The following is a 24,109-nucleotide window of genomic DNA, read 5'->3' on the forward strand; positions in this document are numbered from 1 at the left end:
GGAGGAGGCTGGATTCTTGATGAGGAACTCTGAGCAAAGGGAACCTATATGACTGGGACTTGGTGCGGGTAGGAGAGCTGGTGGGAACACCAGCCCTTGGCAGCCCAGTAAGGAGCCTGGAGTTCAGGTTTGGAACTCATAGGCTTGAAGTAGCTCTTCAGAGGTCTCAGAACATAGCTCCAGCCACAAGCCCAGTTTTCTGCTGTTGGTAAGAGCAGCCCCACGTATGGTCTGAGAGCTTGTGTGCTTTGCATGTCCCCAACTGTGAGTCAGGAGGGGGACTAGGTATTCTGGGAACATGGGAACAAGACAGAGCCTTACCTTCAAGGAGCTGCTCCTATTTTAAGGAGCTGAATGTGAGTCTGTGGCACCGGTATGTGTTTGCATGTGCGTGTGCGTGCGTGCGTGTGTGTGTGTGTGTGTGTGCGCGTGTGTGTGTGTGTGTGTGTGTGCGTGTGTGTGTGTGTGACAGAGAGAGAGAATGACAGAGAGACAGAGAGACAAAGAGAGACAGAGACAGAGAGACAGTCAGAGAGACACAGAGAGACAGAGAGAGTCGGGGGGAGGGAGAGGGAGACAGATAGGGAGACGGATAGGGATAGGGATAGGGATAGGGAGAGGGAGAGGGAGAGGGAGAGGGAGAGGGAGAGGGAGAGGGAGAGGGAGAGGGAGAGAGGTCCAGTCCTAAACATTTTGCATTTTCTACATCTATCACTCCAGGGCTGCCAGCCTGGCCCTGGTGGCTACCTCAGCCAATCAACATCTCTACCTTTTTCTGGCCAGGGGTTCAAGACAGATTTGTTCTGTGCTCCTTTCCTGAGCCTTCTGCTGGGTGACAGACATTTACAGAATGGGTGACCTGTTGACAGTTGTTAATGGCTTCACATCTTCCAGGTGGGAACCTTGAGCAGTTTAACGTAAGACCATGGCCGAGCAGGCAGGGTGGCTGAGGGGACATTGTAGGACATTTTGACTCTAAGCCCCTCATGGTGTGGGTGCCTATGCTTTCTGCCTAGAGGTCGACTTGTCCCCACCCAAGAGTCTGTATTCAAGATTTTAGGATGTCTTTTTATGGGAATGGGTTCTATTTTTCTATAGGTGGTTCTGAGAGCCCAAAGGCCAAGAGGGACTTTGGATTCCTGATTCTTCTTTGCCCTCTCAGTTCAGGTCATGTGGTGCCTTTGTACCTCTGGTGGGAAGACGATAGCAGAGTCTTCCTCTCTTCCCTTTACTTCTCTCCTCCTGTTCCCTCTCCTCCCTCCTTCCTCCCTCCCTCCTTCCTTCCTTCCTTCCTTCCTTCCTTGTAGGTTGATGTCTTTATACAGGCAAAGGCAAGTACAAGATAGAACGAGACTTGTCACTGGATGAGAAGGAAGGATGGGCAAGAGAAAAGTTTTAGAGGAGGTGGAGACTGGAGCGAGGGAGGGAACAGCTGAGAGAAAATGGAGGCGGATGTTAAGATTCCTCTCTGCACATTTACAGGTTGTTATGACTATTCTTTTTTTTTTTTCGGTGCTGAGGACTGTTATGACTGTTCTTAAGGGATGGATGTGTACAGGATTTTATATGTCTAGATGAGCAAACTATTTCTTATCTAGGTGGGCGGTTTGTATCTTTATCAATTGGTTGTAAGTTAACCGTGTGGATGTATTGTACATTGAGCATTTAACACATAAACCTGGTTGTTGGGTTCCCGTTTGCTGAGTAATGATTTCATTGGGTAGTTGGGAGTGTGAGCAGAGTCTGTGACTGGAAGCCGTGCTAAGCCAAGCAGTGCTTGGGGTTAGCACGGTGTGGGGGCACGATAGCAGGGTCCATGGAATGCAATGTGAATCCCAGGCATGGTAAGAACCTCCAAGGAGACAGTGTGTGAAAGTCGTAAAAGAGAAACAGCTAGAGCGTGCGGATCCTAAGTGGAGTGGGAACTCATGGGAACCAGATCGTGCGCCCTTCATAATTTTACCGCAACATTTCCTTCCTTCCTTCATTCCTCAGTCCTCTATTCCCCCCCCCCCCTCTCTTTTTTTGTCAGTACTGGGGACTGAACTCAGGGCTCTGCGTATACTAAGCAAGCAGTCTACCATTGACTTATTTCCCTAACTCCTGTGAAGATATGTATGAATGTAGTGTGTGTGTGTGTGTGTGTGTGTGTGTGTGTGTGTGTGTGTGTGTGTGTATGGTGTATATATGGATTACGTATACATGTGTGTGTGTGCACGTGGGCTCACATGTGCAAGCACACAGGGAAGACAGAGCTCACCTTCAGCTATCTTCCTCTGTATCTCTCCGTCTTATTTTTTGAGACAGCAGTGCACTGAATCTGATTGGTTAGATCGGCCAGTTACAGGTCCTGATTGGTTAGGTTGGCCAGCTCCAGGTCCTGATTGGTTAGGTCAGCTCCAGGTCCTCCTGCTTCTGCTCCATCAGCAGTAGGGCTATAGGTGTGTGCCACTGTGTCCAGTTTTCGTGTGGAGGTTTGGGATATGAACTCAGGTCCTCATGCTTAATTGGTAAGGACTTCACCCACTCAGCCGTGGGCTAAGGACTTCCCCAGTGGGCGAAGATTTTTTAAGTCTCTTTCAACCCTTTCCTCTTCTAGTTCACAGAAAATTCATTTTAAAAAAAATTCAACTTTCTTCAATTGGGGCTCTTTAATCTCTAATCATTTGCTCAGTGTCAATCCTATAAATTGTTTCCAGCTCTTGCTTCTCAAGTGAAACTTTAAATTGGACACATTAAGAGTTTTGGGACTTTAACAAGATGATTGCTACTTGGTTTCCACATGTTTCAAAAATCTTCCAATAGATTGGTGATTTTTAAAAAATGAGTGTTTTCAGACTTCTCCCTGTATTATGTCAGGCTGTGTTTAGGGCTTCTCTTCTGTATTTTCATTTAGTCTTCAGAACAGTGAGCCTGTCAGGAAGGCATTGCTGTCCCCTTATACAGACAAGAACAATGAGGCTTGGGGAAACTAAGGGCTTTGATCAATGTCATGTACTAGTTACCAGGTGGAAGTGTGCCACAGCTCACTTCTTTCAGTATAGAAATCAATCTTCGGGCAATTTTTAGCTTATTATAGAAGGTTTACTCATTTTTATTTTGTGTGTATACAGGTTGGACCTACATGAATGTCTGTTTATCATGTGCATGTAGTGCCCGTGGCAGCCAGAAGAAGGCACTGGATTCCCTGGAACTGGAGTTACAGATGATTGTCATCCACCATATGGGTGCTAGGGACAGAACCTAGGATTTCTGCAAGAGCAGCAAGTGATCTTAATTGTTGAGCCATCTCTCCAGCTCCTCCAATGTTTTTTATCTTAATAATTCACACAAATACTGTGGATTGCATTTTGTATAAAACTTAGAGTTGGGCTGGCGAGATGGCTTAGGAGGCAAAGTGCTTGCTGCAAACTGAACACGAGTCTGATTCCTGGTACCCATGGTGGAGCAGCTGCCTGAAAGCTGCCCTCTGGCCTCCACACAGGAGTGCTCCACAAAGCACCCTCATGCGCACACCACCGCTGCCCAGTGCTCTAAAACTTCACATCTGCAGCTACCCACAGTGGTACATGTCTGTAATCCCAGTGATCGGGGCGGGGTGCTGCGGCAGGAGAATGTTAAATTTGAGGTCAGTCCAAGTTACATGGTGGTGACACTTTACAAAACAAAGACAACAAACCCTCAAAACAACAGTACTTTAATATGTTTTTATTTCTGTGAACTTTGGGCTAGAAGTGATATTTTTGGAAGATACAGCACATCTCTGCTGTGGCCTTGAATCCGCTGCATGGGGATCCTGAGTCAGAAACTGTGTTCCGAGACTGACGGACGGCATCCGGTCTGGCTTTGCCGCGAGGTGCCTTGGATTGTTTGCATTGTTTGTTTTGTCCCCCCTAAGTTTTGTGTCTTCTAAAATGGAGACGATTTGTATCTTAGAGCTGTTTTGAAGATAATGTGAAATACTAGACGTGAGATGGGCCGCGTCAGAGAACAGAAGCGTGACATTTTGGGTTAACATTTACATTTTAGCATCAGGAAACCATTTGACCCACACTGAGCTTCTGATTTATTGTGTCTCCAGATTTATTTTTATTGCGTTCCTACAGATTTATCTGACCCAGAGTTTCTGTTCTGCTCAATCTCAATTTCCCAGGGTCCAATGGAAGTTCATGTTTCCATGACTTAGTTTCTTTGCCTGCTTAATAGACCATCTCTTCAGGGAGGAGGCCAGCGGGGAAGATGCAGGGTGAAGGGGTGTCCCTGTGTGTAGGAGCCAGATCTGTAGCAGTCTCTTATGTTAATGCCCAAACTAGTTGAGCATCAGTATGTTCTGAGCCCCTTGATGAAAGGTTGGAGGCACAGACACTACTTATACAAAAACAAGGGTGATCGAACAATGAGGGGAGGGTTTCGAACAGTTCTGTTCTGGGACCAGAGACTTTTCTAGGGCTGGAGAAAGATCAGTGAACATAATAGATAAGGATTTCTGCTCCTGATGAGCTTAGATTTGTGTATCTATGTGTGTATATATACATGTGTGTATTTATATGTATGTGTATTTATATGTATGCACATGTAAGTGCACGAACAAGCTGAAAAGCCACACCAGTGTGGTGACATCTTCCAAATGCTAAAGGAAACCGTTATCTATATGGACTCCTACACTGAGGATTCCCTTCAGAGCTGAGGGTTTGACTGGGAGGCCACCCTGCCGGTGGGCACTTGTGTAGCATGTGTGAAGCCCCAGGATCAATCATTCCCGGAACACAGAACAATGACAGCAGCCACCACCGCCACCTGAAAGTGAAAGGGAATACCAAAAATATTCCAGAGACAGAAGTAAAAGATCCTAGATAAAACACAAGGTTGCAGGAAGGAGTGAGATGGAGGTGACTGTGTCCATAATGTGGATAAATAAATGTTCAGGGATATTGACTAGCAAGAGTCATTGCTTGTAAAGCACACCTTATCTTCCAGGCACAGTGTGCACATTATTTACTTAATCTTTTTTTTTACACCCATCTTCTGAGTTTGGTCCCATTATCCATCTGTTTGTCGCACAAAGAGGCTGAAGTTTACAGAGAAAAAGTAGCTTGAGGTTACCCTAGTGATGACTTGAGCTGCTCTTACCCTTTATTTCCCTTACAAAATCACCCTTCTCTGAGGAACCAGTAATTTATGACTAAGTTCCAGGAAGATGGGGGTTGGGGGGTGGGGTGCAGGTCCAAGTGTGTCAGTGAAGTGGCCATCATTTCCATATGCTTTCTACCTATCATTGAGGGGCAAATCACAGAAGCTCGAGGCACAGTAGGAAGAGGAGTAACTCCATCTTTGTGTGACTGGTGAGATCCTTCTGCTTTAGATAGCTTCTATTCTACCATCCATTCACCCACCCATCCATCCATCTATCCACCCATCATCCATCCATCCACCCATCCATCCATCCATCCATCCATCCATCCATCCATCCATCTACTCATCCATCTGTCCATCCACTCATCCATCCATCCACCCATCCATCCATCCATCCATCTATCCACCCATCATCCATCCATCCACCCACCTACCCATCCATCCATCCACTCATCCATCCATCCACTCATCCATCCATCCATACACTCACCTATCCATCTACCCACCTATCATCCATCCATCCATCCATCCACTCATCCATCCATCCACTCATCCATCTGTCCATCCACTCATCCATCCATCCATCCACCCACCCATCATCCATCCATCCACCCACCCATCCATCCATCCATTCATCCATCCATCCATCCATCCATCCATCCATCTACTCATCCATCTGTCCATCCACTCATCCATCCATCCATCCACCCATCCATCCATCCATCTATCTACCCATCATCCATCCATCCACCCATCCATCCATTCATCCATCCATCCATCCATCCATCCATCCATCCATTTACTCATCCATCTGTCCATCCACTCATCCATCCATCCATCTATCTACCCATCATCCATCCATCCACCCATCCATCCATCCATCCATCCATCCATCCATCTACTCATCCATCTGTCCATCCACTCATCCATCCATCCACCCATCCATCCATCCATCCATCCACTCATCCATCCATCCATACACTCACCTATCCATCTACCCACCTATCATCCATCCATCCATCCATCCATCCATCCATCCATCCATGCATCCATCCATCCATCTACTCATCCATCTGTCCATCCACTCATCCATCCATCCACCCATCCATCCATCCATCTACTCATCCATCTGTCCATCCACTCATCCATCCATCCACCCATCCATCCATCCATCTATCTACCCATCATCCATCCATCCACCCATCCATCCATTCATCCATCCATCCATCCATCTACTCATCCATCTGTCCATCCACTCATCCATCCATCCATCTATCTACCCATCATCCATCCATCCACCCATCCATCCATCCATCCATCCATCTACTCATCCATCTGTCCATCCACTCATCCATCCATCCACCCATCCATCCATCCATCCATCCACTCATCCATCCATCCATACACTCACCTATCCATCTACCCACCTATCATCCATCCATCCATCCATCCATCCATCCATCCATCCATCCATCCATCCATCTACTCACTCATCCACCCAACCATCCACTCATCCATCTGGCCATTAGTTATCCTACAAGATTTAGCTAAAATCTTGACCTGGTCCCTCTCTGCTAGTTTACCAGTGGGAGGTAGGCTTCCAATTATTAATAAAGACATCCTCTATTGTTCTGATGCAACAGCTCTTATCTCCTGTCACCAGATTGTAAGACATTAGAGAGCAGAGGCCATGACTTCTTGACCTTTTACCTTCTGATGTGGTTAGTCCGTACTGACCTCATGTTCAGAGGGGACCGGGGTGGTCCACACTCAGGATTTGTTACTAACAGTTTATCCTATCTGCAACTGATATTAAAGTCAGCATCCAGTGTTCTGGCTGTATTATGTAGAGAACTGCATGCTGTTTAAAGTTCCCTTGGAAATTATCTGATCAGTAGAATTCAGTGGGAGAAGAATTTACACAGCATCAAGAACTCTTCATTGAAACAGGAGTGGCAAGGTCTGGTGAACTACATTTGGGTGATCAGCTACCCAAAGTAGCTCCCCAGTATCGCTAACCGCTAACCGTAGACGTTTAATGGAGCTGGACTTTTCCACAAGATCTTTTGTGGCACTGACTTGTGAATGGCTTCACAGTCAAAACATTCCAGATGCTTTCACTCTCACTGCTTGGGGCTCCACACTGAGCTCTGTGCCCTCCCTGTTCACTCATGGCTCATTTTAATCTACTTTCCTCTACTGATATTCATGGAAGTCTAGACATATTTGTGGGTGGAGAGGACACCCATGAGGGTATCCATGGAGAATGTTGATGATTGCTTCAGAATGAGAGTAGGACTCTTGTGTGCTAGTGGGAGTTTGGAGGCTGAGAGCAACCCCTGGAAGACAGTAGAATGAGTGGTGTTCCTGGCTGAGTAAGATGCAGCAAACAGGGTGTTGTGGATCCCATCAGATGACTGATCTCTTTTAGCTTGGCAGGGACCAAGAGGAGACTGATGTCATAGTCTTAAGTTACCTGATGACCTCATGTGTCCCAAGAGGGAGCTGCGTGGAGAGTTAAGTCTCAGGTAAGAGGGAGGGAAGGAAGAAAATTCCAAGTGGCATAGGCATGATCTATGGTGGTTTGCAGACTTCATTTCTTGTGAAGTTCTAATTTGTATTTTATGTAAATTGAACTTAAAGCAGCAGAGGAGTATTTTTTTAACCAGTCTCTCTCTATAGCTACCCAAGCACAACGGTATTTCAGTGAGGTGAGGTCCAACCCTACACTTACATACACACATGTATGTATGTGTACAGAGATATTTTCACTCCAATCTGCAAAAATTGGTTGAATACGCTTTTTTAAAGAAGTCTTCCCATTCATGAACACTATTAACTTAATTATATCTTTGATTTATCTCATTAATACTTTGTAGTTTTCATCATAGAAGTCCATTATATGCTGATTAAAGAATAGGCCTGAGCCTAGCATGGGGGCACATATCTCAAATTCCCAACACTTGAGAGGCAGAAGAAGAACTGTGACTTTGAGACCAGTGCATTTCATAGCAAAATCTTGTCTCAGAAACAAGGGCTGGGGGGTTAGCTCAGTGGCAGAGTGCTTGTCTAATAGTGGCAAGGCCATGCGTTTGATTTATGCCTAAGTGATCATAAGTAGCACCATAATTTTATTTTTGGCTTCCAAGTCTTCACTGCAAGTAGTTAGAAATAACTCTAAAACTGATTTCAGAACATTGAAGTTGTACCCTGTGACTTTGCTGAATTCACTCACGGGTTCTAAGAGCTTTGTCTGCAAACATCCTGAGAGTTATGCATAGATTGCTCTGTCCTTTGCTGTTTGAAACAGTTTAATTTCTTCCTAATTGACATACCAAGTTGTCATTTTTTTAAGTGTAAATTAACTTGATGGAGAGAGCAAGGCATAAAACGAAATCCTGCCAACCCCAAACACCTTGACATAATATCACAAGATCCATTTTGTACATTAGCTAAAATAGATTACAGATGTAAATGTAAACCATAAAATCATAAAAACTTTTATGGACTTATTTACATAAAAAAGAAAAAATCAAGACATAGTTAAAGCATAGAAAAGAATTTGCTTTAGATTCTCTTCTCGTGGCGGCTCACATGCCTGTTGTCTGTCTGTCCTTACCACCCACTATCATCCTCTCTTGGTGTCCTTTCTAAGTGTTAGTTACACCTACACTTACAGTGGTTTACATATAAACATGTAACATCATAGACTAGGATCTATTCAATTGATAGTGAGAGTGTGCTCAACTCTCCATGGCTTTAGGATGACCACTTCACTGGCATAGAGTTGGGGACTGGGTCAACAGGTGGCTTCTATGATCTAGCCCCGTGATGATTTAATTAGTGAGTTCATTACGATGAAGTGATTTTAAAAACTGTGAGACATCGAGACTTAATGTAGAACCTCGAGAAGAGTCCTCAAACACAACACAAAAACACTATCTACAAAAGAATTACAAACTGATAAACCAAAGTTCATTTAAATAAAAAACCCTTGGCACCATACAAGATCCTGTGAAGGGAGAGAGAAGACAAGATATAGAGGAGAATAACATCTGCAAGCCATATATACATACATATACATCATATATATCTACATATATATCTCAGACATAGAAATCATCTCTAGATTATATTAGGAACTCTCGACAAGAACAATAAACAAATAAGAAAATAGGCAAGAGACAGGGAATGATACTTGTCATAGGTGGCTGTGGACAATAAGCAAGTGTGTGGAAAAATGTTTAGCATAGCTAGTGGTCAGGGAAATGTCACTGAGAGCAATATCATCACACATCCACGAGGTCCATTCAGATAAATAGTATCAATAACTGCCATCCTAAATGCTGCTGAGGATGTGGGAAACTTGCTCTCACGTTTTGTTTTTGGGAAAGTAAAATGGTAGAACTACTCAGAAAAAGATTGAAAAATGAGCATCCTATATAATCCAACACAATTACGCCTTAGAAAAAGTGATTGCGTATATTGGCTTTGTTTGTAATAGTCACAAGCCAGAAACGATCAGAATGCTCTACATACAGTAGCTCAGTGAGTAAGTTCACAGTCTACAGCCAGCTACCCAGAAGCAGCAAAGAACAGTTCATCTGTGAAACAACTTGGGTGACCTCAAGGCACAAACACTGGTCTCAAAAGGTCATGTGTTACATGATAGTTTTGTATTAGAGTTTATGGTGATAAGAACTGGGCGGGGGTGGTTAGTAATAGTTGCTAGGGGCTAGGACTGGGAGGCCAGGTGACATTCTGTGGGTGTCTCACCAGGGAAAGCCCTGGGAGTGGGGAACAGTTCTGTGTGTGGCAGTGATGGTTGTAGCTGTTCTGCTACTTTGTGGGTTCTTTTATCCTTCCACCCTTCTCCGCCTCACTTCTTCTACCCTTTTAATCTCCCAACACTAGATAGGAGAGCAAAAAGGATCAAGGGGGAAGGGGGTGACAATATCATTAGACTACGTCCTGCTGATTTGGGGCATCGAGTCCTTTGGAACAAGTTTGATCTTCACTGTCAGGATATCTCGCGTCCTTGTGTATGTCCTTCACATGACCTTCCTTGGCCATTTCTTTGACGAGTTGCTGGCCTGATTTTCTTTTTGTTTCTTCTCTGCACACAACTACTTAACAGACGACAAACACCACTAACCAACCACCAACCACCAACCACCAACAACAATGCACACCCTCTCCAGGCCCTAGCATTTTTATACCCTCTGAAGAGTCCCCAGAATCCCAAAAGTCCCACAGAAGCTGCACCTGGCAAAATCACACCCCTGCTAGAGCACAAGGCAAATCAGAGTCACCTGCTGTGGACAGTCTGAAGCAGCCCCATATCCCACACCTGGGATTAAAATGAAAATATTTTTATAATATTTCTGTTTTTTTTTTTAAAAGAAACCAAAATTCTCACTACACATGGCAATCTACACATTTGGCAAATTGATCGAGAACCTCACACTTGCATGGATTAACACTGCTGTCCTTCTTTTAATACACATCATCTTTATTTAAGAGGATCTCTGGGGAGGACTGCACCAAGGAGGGGACCACTCCTTGCTATGTTTACAATTTCTTGTGGATAAGTGATATCTCACAATAAGAAGTTGATAAAGGTGAAACTAAAAAATTCAAGCCATACCAGAAGATAAAGACTATGAAGAGTGTCAAGTGCCCACCACCCAGGAAAGGGAAAGACACTGTGAAGTCCTGTGCATATGTCTCTCCCTTACACTCCCTTCCTTGGCCACTTCCTTGAAGTAGCTGCTGGCCTGATTTTGGTGTCTCATTCATCAAAAATGGTTTTGTTCTTGCTTAGTGTGACTATAACAGTTTTCTTTGGCAAACATTTACATGATAAATATTTTTAATCCGTTTCCCTTTGATAAAATAAGGATTGAAAAAAACCTTAGTTTTGATATGCTTGAAAGCAGTCCTTATATGTATATATGTATATATATATATATTGCAATTTATTTACATTTATTATACCGATTGTACAAATTCCTGATTTATTGGGATATCTATCTATCTATCTATCTAGTTTATTTTTTGCTAGGTTTTTTTCTTTTGGTTGTTTTAAGATAGGGTCTCTATGTAGCCCTGCATGATCAGAGAGCTCCCTATGTAGACCAGGCTGCCCTTGAACTCACAGAGCTATACTTGCCTCGTGAGTGCTGGGATCCAAGCTGTGCCCTACCACACCCTGCTCAGTGTAGTTGCTTTTTTTGAGCCAGAGTTTTACTCTGTATCCCAGGTTTGTCTGGAATACACTACAGAGCCCAAACTGACCTTGAGCTAGTGTTAAATCTCCCCCTTCAGCTTTCTCAGAGTTGGACTTACGTTTGTGAGTTATCACGCCTACTTCAAGTGCAATGTACTATTGTTTGAGGTAAAGTCTTGCTAGGTGTCCGTGTCCTTGAACTCCATATCCTCTGCTTCTGTCTTCCAAGTAACAGGCATGCGCCACCATACCCAACTATGTACTCTATCTTCTTTGTTTCTGTTCTATGTTTCTTTCCTTCATTTGTGTGTGTGTGTGTGTGTGTGTGTGTGTGTATGTGTGTGTAGAGGTGTGAGGCCAATGTTATCTTTCCCAACTGTTTTCCATCCTTTTTGAGTCAGTGTCTCCCACTGAACTGGGACTCACTGATTTGGTTAGATTAGATGATTATCAAGCCCTAAGGATCCCCCTGTCCCCACGGCCCAGCACTGGGATAATAGGTGCACACCCCTGCAGCCAACTTTCTTACGTAGTTGCTGGGGATCAAACTCATACCCTTATGCTGACACAGCAAGCACTTTACTGACTAAGCCATTTCTCCAGCCCCCCCCCCCCCCCCCCCCGGTTTCTTTCATTAAGATTTTATGAATCAATTGAGCATGTCTTTAAGACTGAACAACTTCCAAAAGGCCCATATTTAAATCCAACCTGGCTAATCTTGTCTCATTTATACTTTAATTCCTGTTTCTTTGTTCTTCCATTTCATTTTGAAAAAAACGTATCCAATAAGGCCATTTCCTGTTGACCAAAAGGTCAAAAGGTCAAGAAGCCATTTAATGTCATTCTTAATATTTCAGACTGCATCTCTAAAATTCAGTTTTTTTTTTTTTTGACTTTTCGGGGTTTTTAATAGTCACATGCAGAGGTCCTGTTCATTTCAGCTCCTTCACTGCCAAACCTGGGGGCAGGGACTGCTTCAGCTTCTCCACCTTCTCCTTGTCTGTGATAACCAGGGTGTAGAGGTACCTGCTACAGCGGACCTTGAACTTTACATTATCCTTGTTTTTCTTGATCTTGACAGATTTGGCATCCTTCCGCCGGGCTGTGAGTAGAAAGTCCTTGATTTCCTCAATTTTCCGAGGCATGGCGACGGGCGCTCGGCTCTGGTGTCAGCACAGGAGCGAGCACCGAACAGAACGGAAAAAGAACAAAGCTTCCGTTTCCGGGCCTAAAATTCAGTTTTAAAACTATTCCACTCCAAAGGTTAATAATTCATTAATATTATCAATACCCGGTTCCCACATTTTTCTGATTCCCTGTTTGCTTTGCCCTTTTGTTTGTTTGCCTGTTTGTTTGTTTTTTTTTTTCTCATTCATTTGAAACCCGATCTGATGCCGATCCATGAGCTACAAGTCACTAACATGTCTTTTCATACCTAGGTTCCCTCCTGCTCTCCTTTGTGTGTGATTGTTGGGGAAGTGGGCGGGCTGGTGCCTGTTTCCCACCGTTAGTGCCCTGCTGATTTCATTCTGTATCAGTGAGCATGCTCCCACTTCCTCTGCTACCTGTAAATGAGCAGTTGGTCCCAGGCTTGATTTGATTAAGATGTCTCTTTAAGAGCATCTGATGGGCTGCTTTGCATACTGCTACCGGGAAGCTCCCGGAGTCCGCTCTTCTCGTTCCCCTTTTATGATATTAGCTGGCATTAGTCGTTATTACACTGATGTATTCATTCACCGGGGGCTGGAGGATGTGGCGATCCTTTGATTCTGTTGTGTTTCCCTTCATTCATTAGCAGGAATACCCTGACAGGGAGAAGCCCTGCTTGCCTACCCCAAACCGACTAAGGCAAAATGAGGACTTAACTCCTTTGCTTTGTCAGTTTGGCTCTCTGATGTCTTCCAAAGTGACAAGTGAATTAAAAGCAAACTTCTGATGTGGTCCATTCATTGTGATGGCCAGCCTTCAGCCTTATTTGTGCTTAAACCATCCATGTTTGCCCAGCGTAGTCCTTGAGTTGGTGCCTGAGTCTGTTTGAGCTCTTCTCTCTCTCTCTCTCTCTCTCTCTCTCTCTCTCTCTCTCTCTCTCTCTCTCTCTCTCTCGCTCTGTGTATGTGTGCACACGCACACATTTGTATATGTGCCTTTTATTCTTTCAACAATGAATTGTTCAATTAATTCACTCTGATAATTAGGGCTTATGCTGCCAACTATAGCCTCATGGATTCATTACTTTTCTCATTGCTATGATAAAACAAGTGACAGGAAGCAACATAGGATCTTGATTCTGGCTCATACTTTGGGGGATACGGTCCATCATGATGGGAAGGTGTGGCAGAGGTGGTTTTGGGGTGGCAGGAGCCTATGACAACTTTCTTCCACTCTCTCTGCTATGATGATAATGGAACAATCGTCTGAAATTGTAAGCAAATCCCCAAATAAATGCTTTCTTTTATAAGAATTGCATGGTCATGGTGTTCTTATGTAGCTAAGACACATTTCTTAGATAGGTTTTCTTATACAAGCTAGATTTTAGTATTTATGAATATTGCGTAAACTATTTCCATAGCTCTCTGTTTCCACAAATCCTGTGTTTAAAAAAATACAAAACAAAACCTATTTCTCCAGCCTTATTTGCTTTCTCTCTTTATGGGAGATAATTGAAATATTTCTATACTTTTTCTTTCTATTATGTTACTGTTCATATAGGTAAAAGTGCATATAAGTTCACAATCTCTTGCCTTTTCTTAGGTAAATAAAGCATTGACATACTGCGGGGTTTAGGGCTAATCGTCAACCTGACAGACTCTAGAATCACAAGGGATTATCTTGATTATATTAATCGATGTGGGTAGACCCATCTTAATTGTGGATGAGACCATTTCCTGGGCAGATGATCCTGGACTATAGAGTTGGAGCAATTGATCTCTCTCTCTCTCTCTCTCTCTCTCTCTCTCTCTCTCTCTCTCTCTCTCCCCTCTCTCTCCTTTGTAACTGGGGATCCCACGTGACCAGCTGTTTCCAGCTCCCAACCCCTTGACTTTGCTGTAATGATAGACTAGAACCCAGAATTGTGGGCTGAATAAACCCTATCTCCCTTCAGTTGCTTTTGTCTGGGTATTTTATCACAGCAACAGAAAAGAAAGTGAGACACACACAAACCCTGTTTTCCCCCTACCATTCCTTATTCATTTAGCAGTGTGGGCTGGATTGTGGCTTTTTGTGGCTGCATAGTCTGTTTGTGAATGCATTGTAGATGATACAATCAGTTCTTTGATGATGGACAGCTGGCTTGCTTCCAGGCCTTTTATTACCAAGACTGCTACAGTGAACAGAATTGTGTTTGTGTCATTTTATATTTTAACTAATGTCTTTTTGAGATGTCTAGAATACTTATTTCAGAGTTAAAGGATAAATGCATCGTAATTTGATTATTGACAAAATTGCCTCCATAGGGGTGCACAGTTTTGTGTTCTCATTAGCAATACATGAGTGTACCCACTTCTCCACGGGCTCTCCGATGGAGTCTGCTGTCATAGTTTGGGGCTTTTTGCCAGTCTGATAGGTGAGAAATAGTGTCTTGGAGCAGCTTAATCCGTGATTCTTCTCTTTTTTGTGAACAAAGCTACACATATTTTCAAATGGCTGGTACCACTTTCATTGCTTCTATTATTAAAAATAAGGTATATATGAGTGTGTGTGTATATATATCAGGTATTTATATACATAAGGTGTGTGTGTGTGTGTGTGTGTGTGTGTGTGTGTGTGTGTGTATAGGTGCACACACCTGTGGAAGTCAGAAGAGGACATCAGATCTGCTTCCAGATCTGGAGGATTAGAGCTGGAGTTACAGGAGGTTGTGAGCCAGCCAATATGGTTGCTGGAGATTGAACTCAGGTCCTCAGGAAGGGCAGCCTGCACTCTTAACCTCTGAGCCATCTCTCCAGCCCCTCAGAAAAACAACTTCCTCTTCTTCTTTTCCTCCTCCCCCTCCTCCTCTTCTAAATAACAACAAAAGTAGTATGTTTGGTTTTTTTGAGAAGTGTTTATGTGTTCGAGATGGCAATCTTTTACCAGTGATTCACAGATATTTTTCCCATGTGTAGCAAGCATTTTCATTCTTTTAATCATATCTTCCATGAAGCAAAAAGTAAATAAATTTTGATAAAGTCTAACTTGCTGTTTTCTCTCAGGCTTCTAACTTGGTTGCTAAGGAATGACTACCTTGGGCCTTTACCGTGTTCTCTTCTGTTTTCTTCTAGAGGTTTTATTGTGTTAGCTTCTCCAGTTAAGTCATTTATTCATTTTGAGCTAGCTTTTGTGTATAGAGTAAGGTATAGATTGTAGTTCATTTTTGTTTTGCAAATGGAAATCAATTTGTTCCATTTGTTGACCATTTTCTGTATAGCAGATTATCATTGTCCTTTTGACAAAATCAATTTACATACATATATGTGTGTGTGTATGTATATCTATATATTTAAGATTGCAATTGGTAGAATATAGAAATAGAATACTCTTGTACACTGACTTTGTGCCCTGGAACCTTGGTAAATTCTCTATCTCTTGTAGCTTTTTGGGTAGTGTTTTGGTACAAGCAATCATATTGCTAATTAAGGATGTTCACAGACTCTATCTAATCTGTCTGCTTTAAAACAACAAGCAAAATGAAAAACTAGTTGGGGACTGACCCCTGGGCCTGGCTCTCCCATGCTAGGCAAGCATTCTAGTCCAGAGCTACCACCAATGCTCTCTTTCCAACCTGTGTGTTTTCAATCTCTTTGTTTTATATTGGTTAACTTGTGCAATGTGATGCTGCATACAAGCGTGGAGAGTAGCCATCTTTGCTCTATTTTCAACGGATGTAGGAAAATATTTGCTCTTTGGCCACTAAAATATGACATAATAAAGTCTTTTGCCATTAAGGATTCCACTTGCTGTAAGGTTTCAGTAATGGTATTTATCACCTTGAGAAAGTTCCTTAGTATTCTTAGTTTGGTGAGACTTTTATTTTGTTAAAAATTACATGTCTCTCTGTCTGTCCATCCATCTGTCCACCCACTCACACCCATCCACTTATCTATCTATCTATCTATCTATCTATCTATCTATCTATCTATCTATCTATCCATCTACCTACCTACCTATCTATGATGTATTTATTTATTTATCTATCTTTGTGCTCATGCATGTGGGCACACATGTCATGAAGTTGATCTCAGAGGACAGCTTGCAGGAGTAAGTCTTCTCCTTCCACCGTGAGTGTCCTGAAGATTGAACTCAGGTCACCAGACTTGGCAGCAGGGGTCTTTACCCAGGAAGCCACTGCCCTGCCTTGCTGTGAGCTTAGACGATGAATTTCACTACAGGAGTTTCCTGCTCCTGTTGACATCCTTCAATCTGCTGGCCCTGTGAGTTGTACTGACTAATTTTGGGCTGTAGGGCTATTCTTACATGTCTGGAATAAACTCATTCAATTAGGATGGCTCAATTATTATATCTTTGATAATATAGACGGGTGTGTTTAAGACTTATAATACTGCATATATGAAGGCTTGCATTCCCTTTTATTATAATTTTGTTTTTATGTCATTAAAGGGATAGTTATTCTGCCTACTTTTCTTGCACGGCTTAAGGCAAGCCTACCTTCCTACAGGAAGTGACAATTAATGCCCAACTGAGATGTTAGGTTTCTTCCCAGGCCTGAGATTCTGTTCTCTGACTGGGAGTTTTCCCTTAGTGGATCATTACTACTGCTGAGTTCACTCCTCCAACCCCGGAGAGGTAACCCTAAAAGCATTTAGGAACCAGACCAGGGATCAGAACCCCCAAACACTTCCGACATTTCTTCATCTGAGACAGGCCCAGGCGTGTCCAGCTTTTAGCTGACAAAGAAACTGGTCACTTTTCTTTGGAGTCTTTTTACCCTCAGATGTTTAGCCAACGTCTGCCTCTTGTTCTTTTCTCTAACTGCCATTAAGAAGTCGAGATGATGACCTATCTGGCCTCTTAGAACTCAGTGGGGCCATTGGCGTGGCGGTTGGGCTACCCTTCAGTTGGCCTACCTGGAAGACTCCCAAAGCGCAGCAGTGGTTTCATTCGTATAACTGCTGATGTAGGAAAGGAAGGAATCCTTGACTGGTGCCTGTAAAGATACAGAGAGAAGAGAGGCAGGACTATTATTGACATTGCAGGCCACAGACAGGAAGAAGCCAGACAGGAAAGTCTTTAAATGTTCAAGACAAAGGTCTTCAGAACCTCTTGATGGGCTCAGGGGCCTCCATCCACTGGAGTCTTCCTCATTTTTTCCTCTGGCCTCCAAAACTAGACTCAGGAGTGATGATGCTTTTCCAGAGTGGGAGAGAGAGAGAGAGAGAGAGAGAGAGAGAGAGAGAGAGAGAGAGAGAGAGAGAGAGAGAGAGCCAGAAAGCCCAAATGAGTTACGAAAGTCAGAGTAAATTATATGTAGAAGACAAGGGGGGGGGGCTGGAGAGATGGCTCAGTGGTTAAGAACACTGACTGCTCTTCCAGACGTCCTGAGTTCAATTTCTAGCAATCACACGATAGTTCACAACCATCTATAATGGGATCTGATGCCCTCTTCTGGTGTGTCTGAAGACAGTGACAGTGTACTCATATACATGGAATAAAGAAATCTTAAAAAAAAAAGAAGATAGGATTTTTGAGGTAATATATATGATCTTAAAATTTCTCAGTTCAAAGTTCAGTACATTGATACTAAACTTCTAATTATATCAATAGAGTTCTCTTAAGTTATTGATCTGTTCTTGGTGGCAGTTGCAAATACTGCCTTGAGGAATAAAATATGTGTCTGCCTGAGGCTTGTTTGAGGTGTTTGGGTCTTGGCTGACCTTTATCTAAACATTATACAGTATTTAAAAGTACCAGGCTGGTGTAACTGATGTCTGGGTGTTCAGTAGCCATAATAGGGGGTACACTAATGTGGGCGAAGGGATTGAAAAGAAATTCTTTTGCCTCTTGTCCTTCAAGGTCAATAAGGTCCCAGAGGATTGTGGGACATCTCTCAAAATATCCTGCAGTCCTGATGAGTCATCCTTCCTCTTGCTCTGTGTGGCCACGGAGACTCTACTGGGTGGGTTCTAGCCAGTGTCCAGTCTACAAAGAGGACGATGATGACCTCAGCTCCCATCCATTTTCCTGAAAAATGACATAATTTTGTTTTCTTTATGGCAGAAAACCCCCCCTATTGTTTCTTTTTCCATTATCTAAAGTTTCAATAATAAGAATAGACATGAGAATATTCAGGTTATAATAGAGTTGTTTTTAGTATTTTAAATTTTCACTTAAAAATACTCGTAAGGTCTATAGTGGTATCTCCCACCCTCTCTGATTGCTTTAGAAGGAAATTTATTGCTTATATTGATTTAAGGAAATACAATTTTTTGTTTCACTGATTTTTCTATTCTTCCCCCTTGTTTTTAATTTCCTTCTATTTTGGGTAGTGTTGGGATTGAACCCAGGGCTTTCTACACGATAGACCAGAGCTCTATTACTAAGCTATACGTCCAGCCTGATTCTCATTTTTTCTTTGTTTCCTCCTTGCTGTTTGGTTTAATTTTACCTTGCTCTTCCTTACGCTCAGAGCCCATGTCCCTGACTGTGGCCACACCAACAAATGCCTTTTAATTATGCTTTCATTCATTTCTAAGAGTTTTCTAATTTTCTTTATGATTCTGACTTTGATCCAGAGATGTTTCAGAAATTGGTCGTGTAACACTTTGCTGGGTTTTCTAAATGTCTCTATTTCTGTTTCTATTTTCACCTCATGGGGGACCTAGACCATGATTTAATTGTGAGTCCCCCTTTGTATTTCTTCTCCTTCAGGCTTGGGTCTCAGGAGCAATGTTGGGGTTTCCCTCCGCTCCAGCCGTCTGTATGCACCGGGTGTGGGAGCTTCCTGAGGAGTAGTTTGCAGGCCTTTCACTTCCCTCATCGTGGCCTCAGGCAACAGATAAAGCACGTTAGCTGGATTCCTCTTGTTGTGGCATCGGGACGGATTGGTTCCATCTTCACGCTCTCCCTCTCCATGGAGGCTGCAGGCTCCTGAGATTCCAGAGTACCCCGCAGCCTGCAGCTTCGTTTTCAGAAACCAAACAAACCCAAAGAGGCCGGTTTTCAGGTTGCTTGGTGACGATATTTGATTCCAAATTCCTACATCCCCCGAGCCCCGAGGCCTTTCTATCTCTTCTTCTTTTATTTACTTTTCTTTCTGTTTATAACCCTTGACCCATTTCCTGCTTTGGCAATTATTCCTTCAGCGGGTCTAAATCCAGCCAATGAGGTTTTTTTCAAAAGTTTTTACGACGTTGGAGAGATGGCTCAGCAGTTAAGGGCACTGTCTGCTCTCCCAGAGGTCCTGAGTTCAATTCCCAGCAACCACGTGGGGGCTCCCAACCATCTGTAGTGGGATCCGATGCCCTCTTCTGGCACGAAGGTTTAAGTGCAGATAGAGTACTCACAAAATAAATCTTTTAAAAAGTTTTTACCCTTATTTAGTGCGTGTGTATTCATGTGCGCATGTCCACACGCCACAGTGTGCATGTGGAGGTCAGAGGACAACTGTGACGGGTGCTTCTCTCCTTCCACCATCAGGGTTGGTGGAAAATACCCTTACCTCCTGTGCCATCTATAAGGGTTGCATTGAGTTTTTGATTCTCCTTACGCAATTATAGAACTTCAATTTAGTTCTTTTAAAAATCTGGGTATTTGGCAAATAGGTGTTTGTTTCCCTGCTGACTTTTCAAAAGCTTCCCGTTGTTTCTTTAAAGAAAGAGTGCATAATTTAAAAAATATGTCTCGTGGGAACACCAAGATGGTGGCAGCTGCGTCTGAGGAGTCTGAGAGACCCATGGAGGCTCTGGAACAACAACAGCAGCAGCAACAATAACAACAACAACAACAACAACAACAACAGAAAAAAATCAAGCCTCACAGGTAGCCTCTTTTAAAAGTGAACTCTTAAAGTTCTCTGCGCAGCAGAGAATGACAAATCTGCACACTTCCACTGCCTTGTTTCAACCAGTAGGCTGCATGCACAAAGGTTGCTCCTGATGAGCTTTGGGGCTGCTGGCACCAGTGACAAGGAGATTTGTGACTTAGAGCTCTCACAGAAACTGGTCAATACTGAATAGGCCCAGCCATAGAGCACTGCCTGCAGCCTACAAGCACGAAGACTGAGCCCTCGTGAGTCTTGGGGCAGCCAACATTGAGGTTGGGAGGTGTGCAGCATCGAGGAGCTCAAACAGAACTTGCCCCTGGACAGCCGCAATATCACTCCAAGTCTGGGCAACAGCAGGATATCTGAGACAAGTCTCAGGGATGGTCCGGTGTTTATGGTTCTTCAGAAACCAGAAACCTTGAGTCAGACCAACAACTCATTATAATTGATATTTGCATGGGAAGCTGTCTGGGGAAAAATACCATCTGACACACTGTGGTCTCTGATGCCATTATAATAAACAAATACATGGTGGAGAGGTGGGAGAGATGGTTCTGAGTAATGACAAGATGTCCAAAATGAAGAACAGTTCATTTTCTGAATTGGACTCCCCATGAAAGATCTCTATGGTCCAGGCTGCCCCTGGAGGCCATGTTGGCATCTGTAGTCTGCTGCTCAGGCTCTGTTGAAGCTGAGGTTCATGTGGGTGTCCATGGTCTAGGTTGTCACTAGAGGTCATGTGGGTGTTCACAGTTCATGCTACTGCCTGGGGCTAGGTGCTATCACAGGAGGCCATGTTAGTGTTAGTGGTCCAGGTTGCCACTGGAGGCCATGTTGATGTGAATGGCCTGTACTGCCTCCTGAGGTCATGTTGATGTCTGTGGTCTATGCTGCTACTGAGGACCATGTCTGGGTCCTATTCTAGATGTGGGCTGTGTTGATGTCCATAGCCCCTGTTACCACTGAAGGCCATGCGATGTCTGTGGTCCATACTGCTGCTAACTGTGATCTGTGCTGTTGTCAAAGTCCATGGTTGGGACCATGGTCCCCATGATGTCTGTGGGCCATTACTGCTGCTGAGGGCTATGATGGTGTCTGTGGTCTGCACTGCTGTCAGAGACCATGCTGAGGTCTGTGGCATGTGCTGATGCTGGGGGCCATGTGCATGTCCAGGATCTGTGCTGTCTCCAGAATTCATGTGGAAGTCCATGACCCATGTTCCTGTTAAGGGCAAAGAAACTACTTTTGCAGTGGTTTTGATGACTGCTGACTCACACCTGAGAAAGAGGGACACGGAAGGCTTCTGTGACCACTTCTACTCTAATCCCTCAATAGTAACAGCCTAGATAGGAAGCCAAGGAAGAGAACTCAGTCTTCTCTCTGTCAGCGAGGCTTAAGCTTTCCTTCCCACTGATCCTACCCTGGTTCCTGCTTAGTTTTCCTAGGGAATGGGCCGCTGGGTGAATTACTGGAGCCAAGAGTTAGGTCCAGAGGTCAGTTTTCTATGCTTCATTACTTCTCATATCTTATATCTTATGTCCCACCTCCTTGGCCGGTTTGTTGGTGTCTGTGTGGATTGTTGGTACTTGAGGTATAAACAGAGAGTACAGTCTTGGTTTCTCTCAGCCAAAAGAGGCATGAGTACTTTCTTAGGGAGATTGGTCTGGCTTTCCCTTTCATCTGGAAATGTTTCACCCGAGTCAGGGCCCACTGCTGGACTTCTTCCAGAGAAGGTGCCCCTGGTGTCCAACATCTTCCTCTGAACAGAACCTTTGCTTGTATGCTACAGGTTTTTAAACCACACACGCTTTTTTCAAGGTCCCATTCCAACTCTTGAGATAGATTTTATGCTGTGTTCCTAACATTTCCTCTTTGGCCATTTGCAAGCAATTGTCTATGCCTGGAAATTTCGAGACTTGACGTCTATCCTCTATGACCTTCCTGGCTGCTGAATTGAGAACTATTGGAGACACAATATGTACAGAGATCATCTATGAGGCAACCATAATGATCTAGGTGACAGGGAGGGTGGTGGGTTTGCTTAGAATGCCATGGAGGCAAGTGGTTGCTCTGTGGATATTTCAGAAGGTCGAGCCAGTGGGACCACTTAAGAGATTGGCTCTGGAATATGAGAAAAAGAGCATAATCAAGGCTGACTTCAAGGCTTTGGGCCTGGGCAACTGAAGGAAAAATGTGTTAAGATCAAATGACATGGGGGGTTGGTATGGTGAGCAAACTGTGGCCAGTATGATGGTTAACTATCCTTCTCTGCTAATCTGGATTCAGCACCACCCAGGAGACACACACTAGGCTATCTCCATGAGGGTATTTCCAGAGGAGTTTAACCAGAGGGATGCACCACTCTGAATGTGGGAGGATTCATTGCATGGCCTGAGTCCTGGACTGAATAAAAAGGGAAAGACAGAAAGCTGAGTGCTAGCATTCCTTCCTGCTTCTTGATTTCACATACAGCATGATCAGCCATTTTGTAAGCCATCACCATGCCATCCTCACCAAGGCAAACCACATCCCCTAAGACTGTGAGTCAAAATCATCCCTTCCTAAGTTGCTTTTTTCGGGTATTATCACAACAATGAAGAAGGCAACTCAATTTTGACTATGTTAAATTTAAAACATATAGACACACATTACTACAGTTAGGATCTAGAATGTTTTCCAAAGGTCTATGTGTCAATGGTTTGGCCTTTTAGCTTGGCATTGTTGGGCTTGGCATTAAAAGATCAAGGCAAGGAGAAAGAAAGTAGGTTATTGGAGGTATGTCCTTGAAGTGCAATTGTGTGTGTGTGTGTGTGTGTGTGTGTGTGTGTGTGTGTGTAAGTCACTAGTGGGCATATTTGTTGATTTTCCTATTGCTGTGACAAAATGTCTGACAAGACACAAATTAAGGGAGGAAGGGCTTCTTAAGGGTTTATTTTGTTTGATGGTTTGAGGGGTCCAGCCTACCATGGTAGAAAACACATGGCAGGTTGAGGGGAAGACATGGTGGAGGGAGCAAGAGGCTGATGGTCTTTGTATCCACACACAGAAATCAGGGAAGTGTCAATAGCATAAACAATTTCAAGTCCTGTCCTTAGTGACCACTTCCTCCAGCAAGGCTCCATCTTCTAAACCTTTCACAAGCTTTCCAAACTGCAGCATCAACTGGGAATCAAGTGTTTAAATACACAGAGCTGTAGGGTGGTGGTGGTACACTCCACATTCAAACTGAAACAGTGGGCATAGGAAATGAAGAGGTCCAAGAACCGAGTCTGGGAACACTTTAATTTAATGGGCACAGAAGATAAAATTCCATTTCTTGGTGTCCTCCACTTTTCTTATTTGTCTGTTTTTTTTTTTTTTTTTTTTTTTTTTTTTTTTTTTTTTTTTTTTTTATCAAGACGTAAGCTCAGTGAGGAGAATGTCCTTGTGTGCACTGTGGCTCCAAATTACTGACTCCATAAAATCCTCAGAATAAATGAACACACAAAGACTCCATCATTCATGGGGTCTGTGGTGGTGAAGGTGGTGCAGGCAAGCTTTTATACCTGGTCCCACGGATCCCAGACAAGCTAGCCTGGGGTCACAGCTGGGGATGGGTGTCAAGTGGGAGTTCTAACAGTGTCCCTTCCCCTCCAGGCACATTGTACTTGAAGTTGTTTATAGTGAGCTGAGAGGCAAGGGAGCATTGAGCTCCTACAGGATGGCTGGGCTGCCGTTTTTGCAGTTCACATAGCCTGTGAAGTGGCCGTAGGAGTCCGGAGGCTCTG

General features: G+C 43.6%; 1 protein-coding gene and 1 pseudogene across 13 annotated transcripts in view; one reads left to right on the forward strand and one right to left on the reverse strand.

Annotated features, from left to right (window-relative positions):
- Nucleotides 1-24,109, forward strand: part of LOC134486747 (uncharacterized) — a 281,727-nt gene that overhangs the window by 48,335 nt on the left and 209,283 nt on the right. For 5 of the 12 annotated variants that reach the window (XR_015686437.1, XR_015686431.1, XR_015686434.1 and 2 more), the window contains one exon: nucleotides 7,565-7,661. The exons of 5 other annotated variants lie outside the window; for them this stretch is intronic. The gene's annotated coding sequence lies outside the window, so the exon portion shown is untranslated. Of the gene's footprint in view, nucleotides 1-3,113; nucleotides 4,053-7,564; nucleotides 7,662-24,109 lie in introns of those variants that run through there. 2 more of the 12 variants (XR_015686428.1, XR_015686432.1) reach the window with 2 other exon arrangements.
- On the reverse strand, nucleotides 12,240-12,568 carry Rpl38l1 (ribosomal protein L38 like 1; annotated as a pseudogene). The gene has a single exon (XR_015686439.1). The product of XR_015686439.1 is annotated as a ribosomal protein L38 like 1 (transcript).

The sequence above is a fragment of the Rattus norvegicus genome, chromosome 4 (genome assembly GCF_021556685.1).
Source record: "Rattus norvegicus strain SHRSP/BbbUtx chromosome 4, alternate assembly SHRSP_T2T, whole genome shotgun sequence".
NCBI classification, from domain to species: Eukaryota; Metazoa; Chordata; class Mammalia; order Rodentia; family Muridae; genus Rattus; species Rattus norvegicus.